Below are 18,061 nucleotides of genomic sequence, written 5' to 3'. Positions count from 1 at the left end.
AGCCTGCAGAGACGGAAACGAACTGATCCGGGGACCAACGTGGTGGGAAACCAATTTTTACACTCTTTTCTAACATTTCAACAGAATTGAGAAGAAAAAAAAAGAATAAGCTAGCAAAATATTCAAGAAGAAAAAAGAATGACGCGGCCCAGACGCACGTTCTTAGCCAACAAAAAACAACGCAATGGGGGTTTGGCGCCAGAAAAGGCAAAGATTCGGGGCACGCCAAGCCCCGGGGGAACACCAGGCGGGACCGAATTTGCCCACAAGGACGACAGAGAGGAACGCCATCGCGGCTTGCAAAGTCGCGTCAAGAAAAAACAGGGCGCCGGAAATGCGCACCAAGTCTCGCAAGATGACAACACCGCGAACAGGCCCGGCATGACAGGGGGGTATTACAGAGGTAAAACAACCGAGACGGTCGAACAACTGTTGCAGTAACAGTACTCGACAAGACAGACGCAGAAGGCACGGCATAAAACGATGTAGGAGATAGAGAGCGGGGGAAAAGCAAATTATCAAGAAATGTACGGCCGATGCTTCGGAAGGAAGAGATGCGGCACAACAAGGGAGTGTTGCGGCAAAGCCATACTCCCCTAGAGGGACGAAGAAAGAACGTGCCCGCAGAAAGACCGAACACTACCAAAAGAAGTGGCGAGTACAAACAAATAAATAAATAAAAACGAAGATAACTAGACAAGCCTTGCCGGTTGTTTCGTTTGGGGAGACCGAAACGCACGCCACATATGCGACAGGGACCCATCCGCGCAAAGGGAACAAGACAGGCCGGCGAATAGTTTCGTGGCTTCGCTCAACGGTTCATCGTTAGTTCGGTGCACTGCTGCCAGTAGCGTTGCCGCCGATACTCGAGCATCAGTAAGTACGGCTGTAAGTGACGCGCTTCTCGAGCATTTCGTTCAGCACAAACGCCCAGGCGCGAAAAGAAGGGGGATAAAAAGTAGAAAGCAACAAAAGGTTCACTTCCAATCGCCTGCGCTATATGATGATGCAGCTATTATAATACGGCGCATAGCGCCAGCCGCACATTGCAATTCCACCATATTGTCAAATTCCGCCACGTTGGCGTTTTGAGCCAATCAGAGAGACCGTAGCAGCCCCGTGAGCCAATCAGCGCGAACAAGGTGGCGACTTCCGACAATGCGGCGGAATTTGAGCGCCCAGAATAGCAGTCCCGGAGCTATAGCTCCGATTTCCATCCGCCTAATGTTGGTAGAAATTGAAGCATCGCAGCGAGATTTCAAAGCTTCTCTAAGCGCTAACTGCCCGATTAAAGCGGAGTTATACGTTCAAAACCTTCAGGATAGCTCGTCGCGTTGGTTCAGTGCGCCCATGTGTCCAAACGACCAAACGGAACACGACGATCCAAATTTGATCTTTTGTGGATCTTGAACGAGGAGACATCGCACGGAGCATGACCACCACCGCGATGCCCCGATACCCAGGTTCTCCCAGATCGATGGCCACTAACAAGAGTTCGGAGCGCCGTATGTAAGATCAAGTGGACTCGCTGTCACCTAGGGAGGCCAGCCATTTCGCGCATATTTCGCGTATTGTTTCTATATCTCTCTTTCTTTATCTCACAGGTACGTCATTTATATTCTAAGCAGCTACCTGTTTTGAGCCGACACGTTTCTCGGCCGGCGTCAATTGAGACACCCTGCATATTTAGTTGCTCGGAGTTTTGAGTAGGAGTGCAACAGACTATAATCTCGCAACCAGTATTAGGCATCCTTGTCTTATGGGGACACACGGGAAGGATACATAGGCCACAGGCTACATTACAGACACCGTGCAACAGTGAAAGTTCCCGTGTGCAAATTATTTTCGAAATGACAAAAATGCTTTTCAGGACCCGCGCCCGAATTACCAGCCACTGCAAGTGCAGACCGCCGCTGCGGGGTCGCAAAGATGGCGCACTTTCGCGCAACGAGCAAAGTGGGCAAAAAATAATGCCAGATGTACTCCCGCCCAAGACAGAACGGCGACGTCAACTAACTTCCGTCGTAAACATACACAATCGCTGTTCGTATACATCTAGTCTCAGTGGCCGACACGATCTCCAGTTGTGTACATAATGTGTATGTGCGAACCTGCGCAGAGTCTCGAAGACCTCCTTCAAAGGCGAAGTGCAGCTCTGCGCTTCCTTTCCTTTTCCTATTTCGATGGCACTCACAACAGGAAAACGCGCGAAAGTTACGCGGGCGACGTATGCTGGAGTATTTGTAAAATCGAGAAGCTTGCTGAAAAAAGTAAAAAAAAAGTCGTTATTACGCAGCTGCCGGCACGCCACGCAACATAGGCAAATTGAATGCTCCCGCTCCTATCACAACGCAAAACAATGAAAAAAAAAGAATGAGTCAAGATCCCACGCCATCAGCTCTTTCTAGACAGTTTAAGTTGGCACTATATGACGGCGCGTGAGAGAACAAGCGCTTCAAAGCTGCCCGCGCCACGTCCCCCGCAGCACAGCCAACGCTGCACGCAATTAACGAAAACGCGGTTCCACCTCCCGCAGCGGCGCGGCTTGTCGCAGAAGCTTCCCGGTCGCGTCAAATCGGCGGCGCTATCGATCATTCATCGGCTTGCGCCCTTTCTCTCTCTCCCTCTCTATTCCCAGCAGAGGAGCGGTGACGTCGGTTCCCGCCTCTCCGCGGTTACTTACATATCCAAGGAAGTGACAATGAGCGAGATATAATAATAAAAAAAAGATAAACGATTTACAAAGGAAGCAGACGAAGCAAAATGCCAATGTGGAAACAGCCAAGAAAAGAAGAAAGAAAAGAAAAGAAACCGTTTGGCCGGACGTTCAACGCGGGCCGCCGGCGACGGTGTTGACGGGAGGTGAGGCAGAAGGGACCACTTCCGCGACCGAGGGTCGAAGCCGACGCCGTCACGCAATAAACACAAGCGCTTGTGCGTGCGTGCGCGTGTGCGTGTTTTGACGTCGGCGGTGGGCAACCCATCGGGCTGTCGTCACACGGTGCGGAAAACGGGATGGCGTGCGTGAGAGAGAAGCCGCAAGCTGTGCGTCGAGAGAGACTTCGTCAACGGCCCCGGGAGGACTCCGAAATTGCTGCGGGCGACGAAGTAAAAGCGGCGCTCTCCGGAGAGAGAGAGAGAGAGAGAGAGAGAGAGAGAGAGAGAGAGACCGTCGGAGTCGACGCGTATATGAGTGTTGCGCCAGCGCACCTTTATATACTACGGTGTTGCGTGCGAGAGGGGACTCGGGGTCGTTGACACCCGCAAGGGCAGTACGAGAAAGAAAATGCGAGCCACAGGAGGAAACTTGGCACGAAGAACCGCGCGAGAATTCGTCATCCCGGTATGTAAGGCGTCGGTTACATAAGCTAGCACTGCGCGCGACCGGGAGCCTCGGAACCGGCTGCACGCGCAGTGGGGATCGAGAGTATACCGGAACCAGATCGGCAGCTACGTTTACGTGAACGCCGTAAAGAGGGGTCGACTCAAGCGAACGAAGTGAGTTCACCTCCTGCAAGGGGGTTAGGTAAACGAAGTCCATGTAAACTAAGCTAGCGAGTTGTAAGCTTTAGGCTACCAGTTCGGTCTTAACCGAAAAGCGCCGAAGAACACCATCGCGCGGTAGAAAGGTTAGCCTCGGGATATTTTTACAGCGAAGCAGTATGTGGCTAGTTTCCAGCGAATCGATGTCCATAGCCCCCAAAAGTGGGCCGATCCCGAAGATAGTGCAATACCGGGCCGACCGGCGGCTGCCAGAGGTGAAGCAGGCTTCAAGCGCTCCGCCAACTTGCAAAAACAAGTTTAATGTCTCGGGTCCCATATACAAGACGTATCACATATTGAGCTGATAAGAAGAGATACACTTTGACCGGCGTCAGCCACATCTACGTTCGCACCACCCTCTCTTTGTCGGCGTTCCAAGCGGTTGCGTATTTCATTTCCTTGCGCTTTCCCGTGGTGGCGGTCCCGTTGAAACGTCGCGCGCGTCTAGCTTCCTCCGGCTCCTCAGGGGGGCGGTCCCATCGCCCACGCGAATGCATATACAGATATAACCAAATGTATATATGAATATAACCAAAGGAGGGAGTTTGCGGGGAACCAATTTGGTGTGGTTCTGTGTGACCGCTCGTCGTTTTTTCGAGTGACCTCACAACCATTCCTGCACTGCGGGACGTCGACCAACGCACGATCGCCTTGGATACGGTGAAGCAGTGTGTGCCCTCGGAGTGCGGTGAGGTGCGTGTCTGTTCTACGTGCCGGGATTCGTTAATAAAAGGTGTCGTGCCGCGTTTTGCAACAATACATGGATGTGTATACCTCCCCCCCCCCCCCCCCGGTGCTTCATCATCTTTTGAGGCTCATCATCATGGAGGAGCAGCTAGTCAGGCATCGCCTTTCATTTATGTGCATGCGGCGTTTGACGCACGGCAATGGGCAGTTCGCCACTGATCGAGGAGCCTACACACACAGCTTGGCTGGTCATCTACCTTCACAGAGTGAAATGGCACTAATTTTTTTTTTCTAGCAGTCTCATGCACTTCCTCCCGGTGAAATGTAATAAAAATGTCGCCACTGCGACCACTACGAAGAAGAAATAATTTGCTTCGTACACGTGAGCTCGACGTGAGCAGGTAGTCAGAAGTCGAGCCGGTCCATGCCGAGCCGACCATGCTTGCATGCACCTCAATTGCCAAGCGGGTTGACCTAAAGCCTCGCCATATCCGTTTTCTCCAATTGAATTACTATAAGGGGGTCCGAATCAAATACCCTCCACCCCACAACAGCCTAAATCAGCATGAAGCAACCTCTTGGAGGAGGCTGCAAACAGGAACATACCCAAATCTAAACACACTAAGCAAGATGTTTCCCGCCCAGTATAGAGACATTTGCCCCTGGTGCGGCGCCAAGCCGACCTTGTATCACATTACATGGGAATGCGTTCAGAATCAACAATTCCTTCAAATAAAAGACCCGAGTGCGGAGCAGTGGGAGAGGGTGCTCTCCAGCAGCGACCCGAAAGTCCAGCATACTAGTAAGGCACGCTCACCGAGTAGCCACCCTCAGTGGTGCTCTGGAATAGGGGCGTCGACCCTGCGCAGATGGGGAAGAAGACCGTGCAGACGGCCGACCACATCTGCCACCGCTAATTTCTAACCAATTAGAGCAAATAAAGTTTTTCCTCCTCCTCCTTTCCAACGCGCTGGCGCGTGGACGGGAAGGGGGGGGGGGGTGCTTTAGGTTGACCGAATTCCGGCAATCGCTCGGTCGAGGCGCTGCTCGGCGCGACACGCCAGCGCTCACATGAACCAGTCGACCGATTTCAGGTCCGACAATTCGGCTCGACCCGACTTTACACATCAAGCGCCCGGTACTGCAGCTTCGCATCTTTCACTACACAGAATACCTATAACCGTTCTAAACGGCAGGCGACGCTCCCGGAGCATTTCATATAGTTAGCGCTCTGTTTGCGCGACTGCAAAAAAAAAAAAAAGAGAGAAAGGGAAAACGCAATTTAAAGCCCGACTTGCACATAGTCTTCCTCAAAGGAAACTAAGCCACCTAGCGCACGACCGCAGCCGACTTTGCAGGAACGGACGCGTCCAGAACTTAACGAAACACTCACGCGACCATAACGGCTTTGTGTCTTGCATTTTGCCAGATGCGCGCAACAGGACGGGCAGAGCAGCCCGCAGCTGTACGGGAGAGTGTAACACGGGAGGCTCGTCTGGGCATTTGGGAGGAGGGGACAAGTGTCTGCTTTAAAAAAGTAATAAGGAAGAGGAGAGGTGTGGGTGGTGGGGGGGAGGGTGCTAGATGCTAATATAGGGTGAAAGCCTAGCCTGCACAAGAGAGAAAACCCGTCTCAAGTTTACCGCACGCTGCTGGAGCGCGCACCGAAGCGCAAGAACTGCGTATACGCAGGGGCCTCGGAGAGCGCGTGCGTTTATCTTTAGCCGCAGTTGATCCGCTTTCGGCTTCTTTTCATCTCGTCTCCCGTAAAAAGCCGCGCGGCGCCTGCCGGTATACCTGCAGCTGGGCTGAGCAGAGAGCGTCGACGACAAAATTGCGGGGCTCGCGCCATGGAAACCGACCGAGACTGCGAAGGAAACGGCGCGTGCTGCTCCCAGAAAAGGGACCCGCGCCAGCGCAGACGTCGAAGTGGAATCCTCAGAATTCATTTGGACCCCCCCAGGGGGCCCATTAATGTGCACCTTAGGTTTAAGTACACGAGGGTTTCTGCGCTCAGTCACCGTAGAAATGCGACAGGGAATCGGACCTGCGACCATCGCGCGCAGTAGCTGAACGCCATCTGCCACGGCGTGCGCCACCGCGGCGGGTATAGTTTCGTTATCTTTATCTAAACGAACCGCGCATTTCGTTTTCTCTAACACACATATCACACCACCCCTCACTCCCATGGTAGTTTAACGATCGCAGCACCAGAGTTCGCCCCCGGCAATTCTTGCAGGAAGCTCTGCAGCGTCAACGTTGCCTCCGAGATCGGACAGCGCGCGCCACCCGATCTCGGAGGCAATTGCGTAAGGGCAGGCTCAAGGCGGAGGAGGCAGTTAAAGGGACACTAAAGGGAAACAATAAATCAGTTTACACTAATAAAGCATTGTTTCAGAACAGTACAGGCAGTCATTTCAAGAAAATAGTTTGAATATTAGATGAGAAAACGAAGGTCCAAGTATCAGTATTTGAATTTCGCGCCGAAACGCCAGCGCCGGTACGTCAGCGTGACGTCAGGGATTCCAAAGTTTGTTTTCGCATTTGGGCCGCGTTGGCTGAATGAAGGTTCCCGAAACTTGGCATGTTTAATATTTGGTTCCTTTAGAACACAATGTAGTCAATCTGTACCGCTATATATAATTAGTAGGCCCTAGAAGATGCCATCAAAATCCATGACGTCACAGCCCCCAGGTGCGGGAACTTAAGTAGGCGTCGCCACCCGTATTTCGTTCTTGCGCTTTTTCTGGCTTACCAAACGTCTTATCGTTGTAAGAGTGGTGTTTTTGGTGTTGTAGAACGGTGATTTACTGATGCAGAAGAAATCACTTTTCACTTTAGTGTCCCTTTAAAGCGCCGGTGGTTCTCACGAGATGGGAAAGGACGTGGGCGAGAGAGGGAGCGGCTGTTCGGTAAAGAACCCCGCGCGCTCCCCGGTACGAGCGAGGCAACCCGATTCCAGTGTTGGCAGCATCAACAGCCTCTCGGAAACCACAGTGCGCCCCCCTTCCCCCCCACAGAGAGAGAGAGAGAGAGACGCACGCGCGCTAAAGTACAACGAACGCCCAAGAGGAAGGGCAGCTCCGCGGCTGTCCGCGTCCTCCGGATAGTCGCCATTCCATCGTCGCGGATGTGGGGTGCTGGGTTTCCGTTTGCCGCCGACAGCACTCACCGCCGCTTTTGCTTTACTATTACTTTTTTGCTTATTCTTTTTGCGTGAACTTGTGTTCTGTCTGGGCGGCGCTCGTCGTATACGGACACGACAGATCGGTTCATAACAGCGCGCGCGCTAAGGACGACGCGCTGGAGTCCCGGCGCACGAGTTCGGTGCGAGCCCGCGTGAATTACACAGCGAATTATACTGAGGAAAAAAAAAAAACTTTCTTCTTTTAAAATTTCATATTTTTGCCCAACGACATTCATCGGGTGTTGCATGTCGTGCGAAAACGCGGTTACAAAGATGGCGAAACGGGCGCGTTTCATAACACGTGAGCGAGGTCTTGGTACCGGAAGGAGTTACGAGGTACGCTTCTGCTACAGTGGCCTAGAAGGCTCCCAGGGTCGCCTGGAGAGTGGCGCCCGCTGCACTACCCCTTCTAGGCCACTGTACTCCTGCAGAAGGCCTGTACTTAGAGTAATTCTTTTGCCACACATAACAAAGTGTCAAAACGTTTATCCACAGCATTTATACAATGGCGGCTGACGAGTTCAACAGCTGTAGACTAAGCGTCGCACGTTCAACCAAATAGACTTTCCACTGATCCAGCAAAGACAATAACAAAGACAAACGTCTGCATCTGGAGGACAATTTCAGTTTTTAGACACGAAGTTTACCCCCATTTAGATAAAGGGCTTCGCTAGCACGAAGAAACACAGCACGTGCGATAACAGTAGGGTGGAAGAAACCTATGAGAGACAACAACCGATTGGAGAAAAGCATGGGACGCAGCCGGCCAGAAAAGATAAATGGAAGGAGTGAGTTGCACAGTATTCGATGCAGCACGTTCGCGTTTGCCCACTGAGCTTTCTCCGCACACAAAGCACCAGCGCTGTATCGCGCCTCGAAATGCGTAAAACGAGTGACTCATTCTCAAGCAATGGGTGCCACGCAATGTACACGGACACTGTCAAAACGCATAACATTCGCGCCTACCCAAAACGGGACCCCTTTTCAAAACGTAACGTCTACCTCCACCTCCCCCTATCCTCTGCTACATATTTTTTTTTTCTTGAGGTTAAAACTTCACGATGGCATCGACAAGACCACCCATGGTTCAAGTAAAACCGTTATCGGCATAAAACACTCAACTAGCACCCCATACAATGTCCAAGCAAGTCCAAGTTGAATATCGCCTTTCCGCAAACGTATACATACTCAAACTCCAGCTAACCCTGTCAAGTCCGTGTTGACATGAAGAGCTCTCCCAAACGAACAGTTCTTTCGAAGGCATCTCTCGACAGTGATGGGACAGAACTTCTGAAAGCAAGAAGCATGTGACCCAACGAGAGACGGTGCGATGTACTGCTCCGCATTGATTTGACCACCTACATACTCTTCTCTGACATCAACCTACATCTACGTGAAGAGGGATGCATTCTCTCCCAATCGTGAATCGAGCCCACGACCTCGCGCTGCGCGCCGCTGCCACCGAGTTACAGCGGGGGACAAGTTCGAAGACGTCAGCGTGCGCATGTCTCCGCAAACAATGGTCATCGGAAAAGAGGTATATACCCCGCGTTTGTCAGCGCAAGACTTTAGCGCTCACGTACCTTGCAACGGGCTGTCAGGCGGAGCAGTAACGGAGGCGCCCTCTCGGTACCTCTCAGAAACACCGGTCGTCGGTACATTCTTGGACTAGCTGGCTGTATAGGACTCGCGAGAATCCACACCGTAACGTCGAAGACCCGGACCAGCTTCGTTTCAAAGAGCGCTTGCGGGAAAGTTCCCACAGTGGTGCGGGCAGCTCGAGGATGGCGAACTTGACCGAAAGGGAAATGGCGCAGACACTGCCGCCATTGGTATAGATAAGCGCGTACTGATAGCGCGATAGTTAGCACGGGGACTCCCAAGTCAATATTCGAACGAAGACGGTCGAGAGAGAGCTTCTTCGCAAGCGCGGAAGATTTGTCTCCTTATCGGGAGGCGGGAGTATTGAGACGACATCACGGGGGCACGCCCTTTCGAAGTCTATATTCTCAGCTTCCACTGTGCTGCTGCAGATCAGCGGAAACTAGATAAAGCGCAGATTTGCACCGTACTACAATATGGCCTCTATCGGGACTTCGACCTAGAATCTGGCCTAATCGGGCGACCTTTCCCTTGCCTCGCCTATACAAATCGTTAATAGGTACTGGCGGGTCAGTTGGTGATCATGGTTTTGGTAAAGCAGCGCACTTCGGGGAAAAAAAGGACGCACAATCAAACATGAATGATGAAACACATGGGCTCTGAATGCCCGCCTGTGTATGCCCTCATTGCTCATTCATATTTGCGTGAACCTGTCTTTTTTTTTTTTCAAGTGCGCTGCTTTAACAAAACCAACCTTTGTTCCAGCCTTTAGACTGAATCGCTATCCCTTCGAAAGCAGTAATTCATTTACTCGGATGACTCGAAACCCCGCTTTATAGATCGAACTTCAAGCAAATCTAGAAATTGCGGTTGGCCTCGTCCAAGTTTCTCAAAGAGTCTTCAAAATACTTAATTCCGATCCCGTCCACTTCATGCCTATGCGTTCCTTCGATGGTTGACCATGTTTGTGACACGCCAACAGGACAAGCAAGCAACCCTATCAAACAAAGCTTGTAGTTCAATGGGACGCTAAGACTCCAAAGTAAAACTACGACGAGAATAACACGGCCCCTGGGGTCAAAGACGGCTGAGGGGCAGCGGAGACAATCGTGTCGCAAATGGCACAGAACGCAACCACAAGGACACAAAGCCAAGAGCGACGGACCCTCAGTCAGCTTGTCTTTCGATAACATATCAAAACAACAAGCTCAGATTATACCTCCCAATCCAGCCAATTACTGACGTGTGTGCGACGCGATAAGCAGCCGCATCGCTTATCGAGTTCGCCTTCTTCAAGCTTTTAGTCACTGTGTGATTGGCAACCAAAACGTAGGACCCGGTAGGGTAACATCATTTATCCCCCATCCTCCTGACAGAAAAAAAAAAAAGAAACAACGGCGCCAAGACGATGCCAGTACGTGCGCTCTCTTAGCTATGTAGAGATCAATGCCCTCAGGATGGAACAGAATCGAGACCCATTTGGAAACGACTTCTGGGAGTAATATATCTTCACGAACAGCACAGTCTGCTGCAGGATACTTCCCGGAGGTACCGCGTGCGATGCTGGGACGCAGTGTGCGGTATAGAGTTACTGCACAGCATACTAACTTGAGGATGCCTCCATGCACTCCTCCTCCTCCGCTACGTGCGGGGGGAGAGGGAACGCATGGAGACACCCTAGTGTGCGGTAAGGTCATTAGAGAGAGAGAAAAAAAACTTGTTTTTCTACAGTGACTAATGTGCGCCGTTCGCTCCGTGAAACCGATTTTTTGCTCCGAAAGCGGGACCTCGACGCTCACAACGAAGCCGATCAACGCGGTTGGCAAGAAGAACCGCTTGCTCTGCCAATACGTGGGCGTAGCAATTTCGGCTTCCGATCGCACCAATGCGAGCCAGCCGCGCTAGAGAAGCCGCAAGGTTCTATAGAACGAACCGGAAAGTGGAAAGAGAAAGAAAAAAGAAAGAAGCAATATGAAACAATGAATCAAGAGGGGCATTTAAGTAGAGCGGAAGACAAGCTGTTACAGCAAACACTGCGTCGACTTTGGCACGACTTCATCCCGGGCCGTAACGGCGAGTGCAAAAAAGTGAGAGAAAAAAAAAGACAGAAGAAGAAGACGTACAAAGAAATACAAACACGAGCGCGTGCGTGGGACAAGAAAACAAATAATCAAAAGCTTTACGGCGGTCTTCGAGGAATCGCCATCGCGACGCTCTCGAAACTGGTTCCTTGTCTTCCTCCTCTGCTCGTTACGGCTTTCTGCATTTTCCGAAACCTGCGTTGAGCCTCTACGCGTACAACGGCGTCGCGGTTGCGTTTGCGAAGCCACGCTTCGCTGCGTCGCTCTCCCTCCCTCGCCTTCTCGCCCGTTCTCGTTCTTCGACCGCAATTGCGCGCGACCGTGAAACGAGCCGCGTGTACCGAATACACGAACGGCGGGGGCTGGAAACACGCTGGTTTCCGACGTCGTTCGGTGAGGCTGCTATTTGCCGGTGCTGCCGCCGTACGGACGAGAGACAAGCGGAAGCAAGGGAGAAGCGACAGCGGGTGATGGGGCACTCGCGTTTCGAAGCTTCAGGCCACCATGGATTCGAAATTAATGTAATTTCAAGCAAAATTGCGCCGTTTGAGGCGCAAAAATGAGACACGCCGTAGTAGGGGGGGGGGGGGGGGCACTCCAGATTAATTTAGACCACCCGGGGTTCTCAACGTGCATCTAAATGTAAGTGCACGAGCGTTTTTCGGCATTTCCAAGTTTGGCAGTCGCGGACGGGAGGGTCGCACCAGGGAACTCTAGTTCAGCAGCGCAATGCCGTAGTACCGTGGCTTCGATATCGCACAGTTACGGTGTCCGCGTTTGACCAAGACGCTTCTCGAAAGACGACTTTACATGTCATGAAGGGCTTAAAAATCAAGAGGAACCTCGGGAGAGAGAGAGAGCTGGGCTGGGGCCTACCACCACAACTTGCGGAAGGTCCCGGTGGTCGAGGTAGCCCTAATTCTCGCCCTAAGTATGGCTGCAATGGGCTTGAAACAAGTTACAGGTGGGGGAACCGTAAGAATCGGTCTGATTCGAAAAATGAGCACGCGCAGTGGAAGAGAGCTTCGAATTAATTTCCGACAAGTACTGCGCAGACGTTACCGTGTGCTTGACACACGCAATTCCACCGGGTATGATGTTGGCTATAGCTGGCGAAGTTGACACTGTGGCTAGAGCAAAGCAATGAACAGAATGTTCATTAGCAAGTCAAAGGGACAACAAAGCTCCGCGTAGTGTACCGAAATGTACGTGCCGCTAGATGGTGGTGCGCTGTGCTCGGAGGGAAGCGCCGTAGAGGAGCCCAGCTGCAGTGGCGCGCACATGACGCGCTTCGACGGTGGCATTACGGCGTGTTGCTACATGCTTCCACGCTATTCGCATTAAAGTCGACGGTCATACTCAGATGATTTCTGTCGGGAGTTATTAACGCGATAGCGCTAAGGGCCCCGTGTCGCAAAAAATCCGGTGTCGACGTCGGACGTCGTTACGCGAAAAATCATTCCGAACAACAACGACGCAGGCCCTTCGCGTGGTGCAGAGGCGTTATAATGAACTACCTGAATTCCTCAATGTAAAATTAAAAATTAAATTATGGGGTTTGACGTGCCAAAACCACTTTCTGATTATGAGGCACGCCGTAGTGGGGGACTCCGGAAATTTCGACCACCTGGGGTTCTTTAACGTGCACCTAAATCTAAGTACACGGATGTTTTCGCATTTCGCCCCATCGAAATGCGGCCGCCGTGGCCGGGATTCGATCCCGCGACCTCGTGCTCAGCAGCCCAACACCATAGCCACTGAGCAACCACGGCGGGTCAATGTAAAATGCGTCAGAGAAATCGCGAAGTACGACCAAAAGACAACTTACAGACCCGATAGCGGCGGATTGTGATTCTAATATGCCAGAAAACATAATTCTGTTTCGCGAAAACTCGAACACAAACCCCCCTTTCCAGCGTTTCTGCCATTCATAGAGCGGCGCGGCCCGCTCGGCTCCTTGCAAAGACACCTCCAGATGGCGCTCGCATCCGCAACAAAGCTGCATTTGCCTTGATGCGGGACAAGCAGTCAAGGATCTTTGAATGCCAATGCGCTCCGCTCTTAAAATCGAAGCTTAAGCGTCTTCCGTTTTCTTTTCTTGATTCTTATTTTTTTTTTGTTATTTTTGCACGCTTCCCCGCCCTGCTTCCGAATGGGCAATGATATACACGGGCCACGTTCAACGAATAGTATACTGCTTTCTCGTATATAACTTTCTTCTTCCTACGCTTTCACGTCATCATCGATCGACTACGAAGGCAGGGGAACGAACCGAAAACGCCTTTAATAAATATGCGCAATACGCAGTGACCGTCTGCTACGCGGCATGATTTATGGGCCCGAACGGCATACACACGAAGCTTACAGAGCACACAGTAGAACGAGCCGTCACGGAGCGCTTCTACGTGTCTTTTATAGGCTCGTATAGGTCGCACTCGATCCATATCAACCTGATATGTCTTCTTCCCCCCCCCCCCCCCCCCGAAAGTAGTAGTCAAGGGCTAGGTACATGGATATTCCTTGAATAGCCCCATACAGCGTAAGGAGCGATTCTCCGGGACGTATAGGGGGACCAGAGACAAATTGATTTCCGCTCCATCGACGACGACGACGGGCTGGCTGCTCGACCGGTTGTTTTATTGCGCCCCCCTTGCCCCGCCACCCCCCTACCACACGCAGGCACGCGCTCTTAGGGGACAGGCCCATCTCCAAGAGCGACGGCCCCTTCTCATGCTTCCTATATCTACTCGCACGCTCGCGATGCGTCGCTCAAGCGACAGAAAAGACCTCGACCTCGCACCACCCCCCGTCTCCTTTTTCTCGCAAAAGCTTCTCTCTTCGATCTCCACCGCCAGCTAGCTCCTTTCCGGTATTAAAAAAAAGTAAATTACGGGGTTTTACGTGCCAAAACCACTTTCTGATTATGAGGCACGCCGTAGTGGAGGACTCCGGAAATTTCGACCACCTGTGGTTCTTTAACGTGCACCTAAATCTAAGTACACGGGTGTTTTCGCATTTCGCCCCCATCGGAATGCGGCCGCCGTGGCCGGGATTCGATCCCGCGACCTCGTGCTCAGCAGCCCAACACCATAGCCACTGAGCAACCACGGCGGGTTCCTTTCCGGTGTTCGAGGCCTCAGTCACGTTATTCACCCATTTCTCGTTGCCTCGCGCTCTAGCATCCATCTAGTCTCGGGAAAGTAAAGGAAACAACGCAACAACCACCAGACGTCACCTCTGCGGCGCCGCAACAACAGACGGCGGCCGCCTCTACGCTCGATAGCCGCGCACACCCGTGGCTTTTAGCGTACAAGAAACCGTAAACGAAGAAGGCACGCGCCTGCAAGGCGGGCTGCCGAGCGAGCAAGCGAGTGACGCCGCCTCCGGCCTGCACCGCACGTGCGTTCATTCTTCCATTCCGTGCTCGCGGGCTCGGGAAGAGCGACCTGCGCGCCGCCCTGGCGGCGCGTGCACGTCGGGCACGACCGAAGGAGCGAGCACGGACGCCGGCCCGCTCCCGCCTGCCTTGCATGTATACTACGACGGCGGTCTATGGCCCAATTCAAAGGAAGGAGGGAGAGAAAGAACAGGCAGAGGTCGAAGACAACAACCACCAGGCCCCGGATAACCAAGTCGACGCGCAGAACCGGCCATTCTTCTAGTTTTCAGTGGTGGAGAGCCTCGCTCCACTGGCGCGCTGGAGAGCTTACTAAACAGTATGTAGTTTTACGCGCCAAAACCATGATCTGATTATGAGGCACGCTGTAGTGTGTGTGGGGGGGGGGGCGAGGCGGGGGGGGGGGGTCCAGAAATGTGGGCTGCCTGAGGTTCTTTAACGTGTACCTAAATCTATGTACACGGGTGTTTTCGCATTTCGCCCCCCAGCGAAATGAGGCCGCCGTGGCCGGGATTCGATCCCGCGACCTCTTGCTAAGCAGCCCGACACCACAGCCACTAAGCAACCGCGGCGGGTCTGGAGCTTACTGACGTCTCCACCAGTGTCCGGGCCGAACAGCGCGGATGTGTATAACAGGAGGAGGAGTAAACTTTAATGCGGTTTAAGGATCTTCTAAGTCCGGGCCGGCGTTTATCTTAATCAGAGAGCCACGCTTTGTCCGTAAACGTGTTACCGTTTACGGAATACGGGGTTATCGGAGCCGCGCACGGCAGCATAGCAGCGCTGGTAGCGACATCTTCAGAGAAACGCGAGCGGATGAATAGAAGACTTGCCGCAGGTGAGACAAGGATCCACATCATCATTACGAGCGCTGTGCCTTACCCATCAAGCTACCGCGGCGGCCACCTTCCCGTGCTCTTTCTTTAGTATTCGCGCGCGCGTGTGTGTGTGTGTGCGTGTGTGTGTGTGTGTGTGTGTGTGTGTGTGTGTGTGTGTGTGTGTGTGTGTGTGTGTGTGTGTGTGTGAGAGAGAGAGAGAGAGAGAGAGAGAGAGCACGTGTATTCGTTTATGTTAAGCTCTGGGAGCGTTAACGAGTGGCAGAGGAAGTCGCGCGAACGGGAACACTGTCATCTATTCTAACGTACAGATCGCGCTACCCATTCTGGTAAATGACACTTTCCCTTTTCGTCAACCTCTAATACGGTTCGTAACGCCTGCAATACGTCCGCGTATTACGGCTGAGCGAAAGAGAGCTCGCGCGGATCGAGCGGCCCGTTCGCGGTGCTGGGGCCCGTGCTGTGACGCGAAACGAGAACGAGCCGACGAGACGAAAAAGTGACAGGCCGTGGAAACGAGACGTGTGTGTATAAAGCCCGTCCGTCAACGAGACACGGCGCCGAAAGACAGAGAGAGGCGGCGGCGGCAAATATCTCGGCCCCTTTCTTTCCGCCGGATATCCGGCGGGACGCACAGACTTCGCCGAGCCGTGACGCGGGATTTCCGAGGCACGTTCAGTTCGACACCGTATATATACCGATGCGTCGTCCCGTGTGTCGCTTTGCTCTTCTTCTAAAGACCCGCAAAAAAAAAAGCAGCCTCGCCTGCCGTACCGTTTTTCACGCGTCTCCCGGTTTTCGAGATCGTAAGGACGTCTGTACATATAATAAACACAACACACACAAACACACACGACAGCCATACCGCGCTCTATCTAACGCAGAAGACAGATACGCAGCAAGTGCGCGCATACAGTCGGCCAGAAAACTTTATGGGACACCGCGGGTTTGACGGAACTGCGAACTTCTGCTCCGTTATGGAACGACGCTTCTGATTCACGGATCGCGACCCGCCGTCATAGTTCGGAGAGTGTGTGTCGCTGAGCTCGCGATGTCGTAGGTTCGATTCCCGCGGCCGCATGTCGATGGGGGCGACGCGCAAGAAAAAAAAAAACACTCGTGTATACTTTGAATTACGTACACGCTATAGAAGGAACCCCAGGGTACCAAAAGTAACCCGGATAGCCTTCCCCCCACGCCCCAACTACAGCGCGACATATTCACATCGTGGTTATGGCACGTAAAACCCCTTAATTTAGTTAACCTTGAATTTTGATTTCAGCGATTTAAGCAAGAACTATAGCACATAGTGAAACCGTTCGAATGTGCGAAGGTCCAGCATGCTACGTGCGATGGCACAGCGGAAATTCGATATTCTCTCTCTTTTTCCTTGCGAATTCCGCGTTCCGTAGTGTTCTGCGGCCGACTGCGCGCTTCTTTCGACTACGCTCTTCCCATGGCCAGAGGGCGCGTCAAATTCTCGGCTATCTTTCCCCTTTTGACACAGAGCCGGGTCGACTGCGCGCCACGCATGCATCTCGTCTCAAACGGGGCATTATTTTATACGCATCCCCCTCGCCTGGACAAAAAAAAAAAAGCACCGCTCCAACGGAGCGCGAACGAACGCACAGACTGTTGTAGCAACGACCACACACGCATACTCGTGCGGTTATCGTTGTTCACACCAGGGGGCGTCGCTTCGCGCGTAAATTACGTAAACGATCCGTAACACGACCATGTATCTAGTGGGCGCTTTTGTAAGCGAATAGCGGACTAGCCGAGCGTGGAGACACGAGACAATAAGGAAAAAAAAAAGAACAAGAGAGGAGGTCAAAAAGAAGCAAGACCTTTTTTTTTTCTTTCCCCCTTCCAGCTTATAGTATAAGTGCGGTTGCCGCGTTATTCAATTTTTTTTTGCACACTTTTTTTTTCTTCGCCGTGACCCAAATTCCTGTCCCACCGCAGATAGCGGCGTGTCTGGGGCGTCGTCGCTATTAATAAGCCGTCAGCGTCGCTTCGTGCACGGAGGATATGTATCACGGTAATATACGTCGATTTCCATCAGTACAGCTTGATGGAAGGGGTGAACCTAAAAAAAAAAAAAGCGAAAAATCTCGCACTCGTGATAGCACGCTTATGATAACGAAGACATTTTCTTAGAGAGAGAAAAAAAAGAAGAAAAATCATTACTTTCATTACCCCTACCTCCTTCCTTTCTTGCTCTTTCTGAGCTGCGCTACAAGCCTAAAAAAGTCATAGCAAAACCCGCGAGGTACATCGACAATAGGTACTTCGACCTCGTATACGTGCCGTAACATACCTATAGATAACAAAATATGCAAGCCACGCAAGACTTAGGTTCATGTGTTTAAATTTAACTTATGTTGCGTTTCTTTTATCATTTTCTGTTAACAGCCAGCACTGTATACACCGACCTATCGGTAGCACGGTGAACATACTAAGCAATCTGCTTTCGGTGCCGTGCTACGTACTAAATTAAGTTCTTGGGTCTTACGAACTTAAACTACGTTATGGTTAGGAGGCACGTACACCGCATAGTGGGGGAACTCCGGATTACATTTTCACCACACGGTGTTCTTTTGCGTGCACCAAGTGAACGGTGCACGGGCGTTCTCGCATTGTGAACCCCCCATCGAGATGCGGCCGCCGCGGCAAGGATTTGATCCCGCGACCTCGGACTTAGCATGCAGTGCAACGCCATAGCCAC

The 18,061-nt window shown here is 52.2% G+C and overlaps 1 protein-coding gene and 1 pseudogene across 9 annotated transcripts in view; both read right to left on the bottom strand.

The window, feature by feature from the left end:
- The window catches only part of LOC139053026 (splicing regulator ARVCF-like), a 131,203-nt gene that overhangs the window by 51,658 nt on the left and 61,484 nt on the right, over positions 1-18,061 (bottom strand). The window lies entirely within an intron of this gene.
- On the bottom strand, positions 3,701-3,878 carry LOC139053027 (U2 spliceosomal RNA; annotated as a pseudogene).

Source organism: Dermacentor albipictus, unplaced genomic scaffold, assembly GCF_038994185.2.
Source record: "Dermacentor albipictus isolate Rhodes 1998 colony unplaced genomic scaffold, USDA_Dalb.pri_finalv2 scaffold_56, whole genome shotgun sequence".
Taxonomy (NCBI): domain Eukaryota; kingdom Metazoa; phylum Arthropoda; class Arachnida; order Ixodida; family Ixodidae; genus Dermacentor; species Dermacentor albipictus.
The sequence above is the reverse complement of the archived record's forward strand: the minus strand, read 5'-3'. Positions and strand labels throughout refer to the sequence as shown.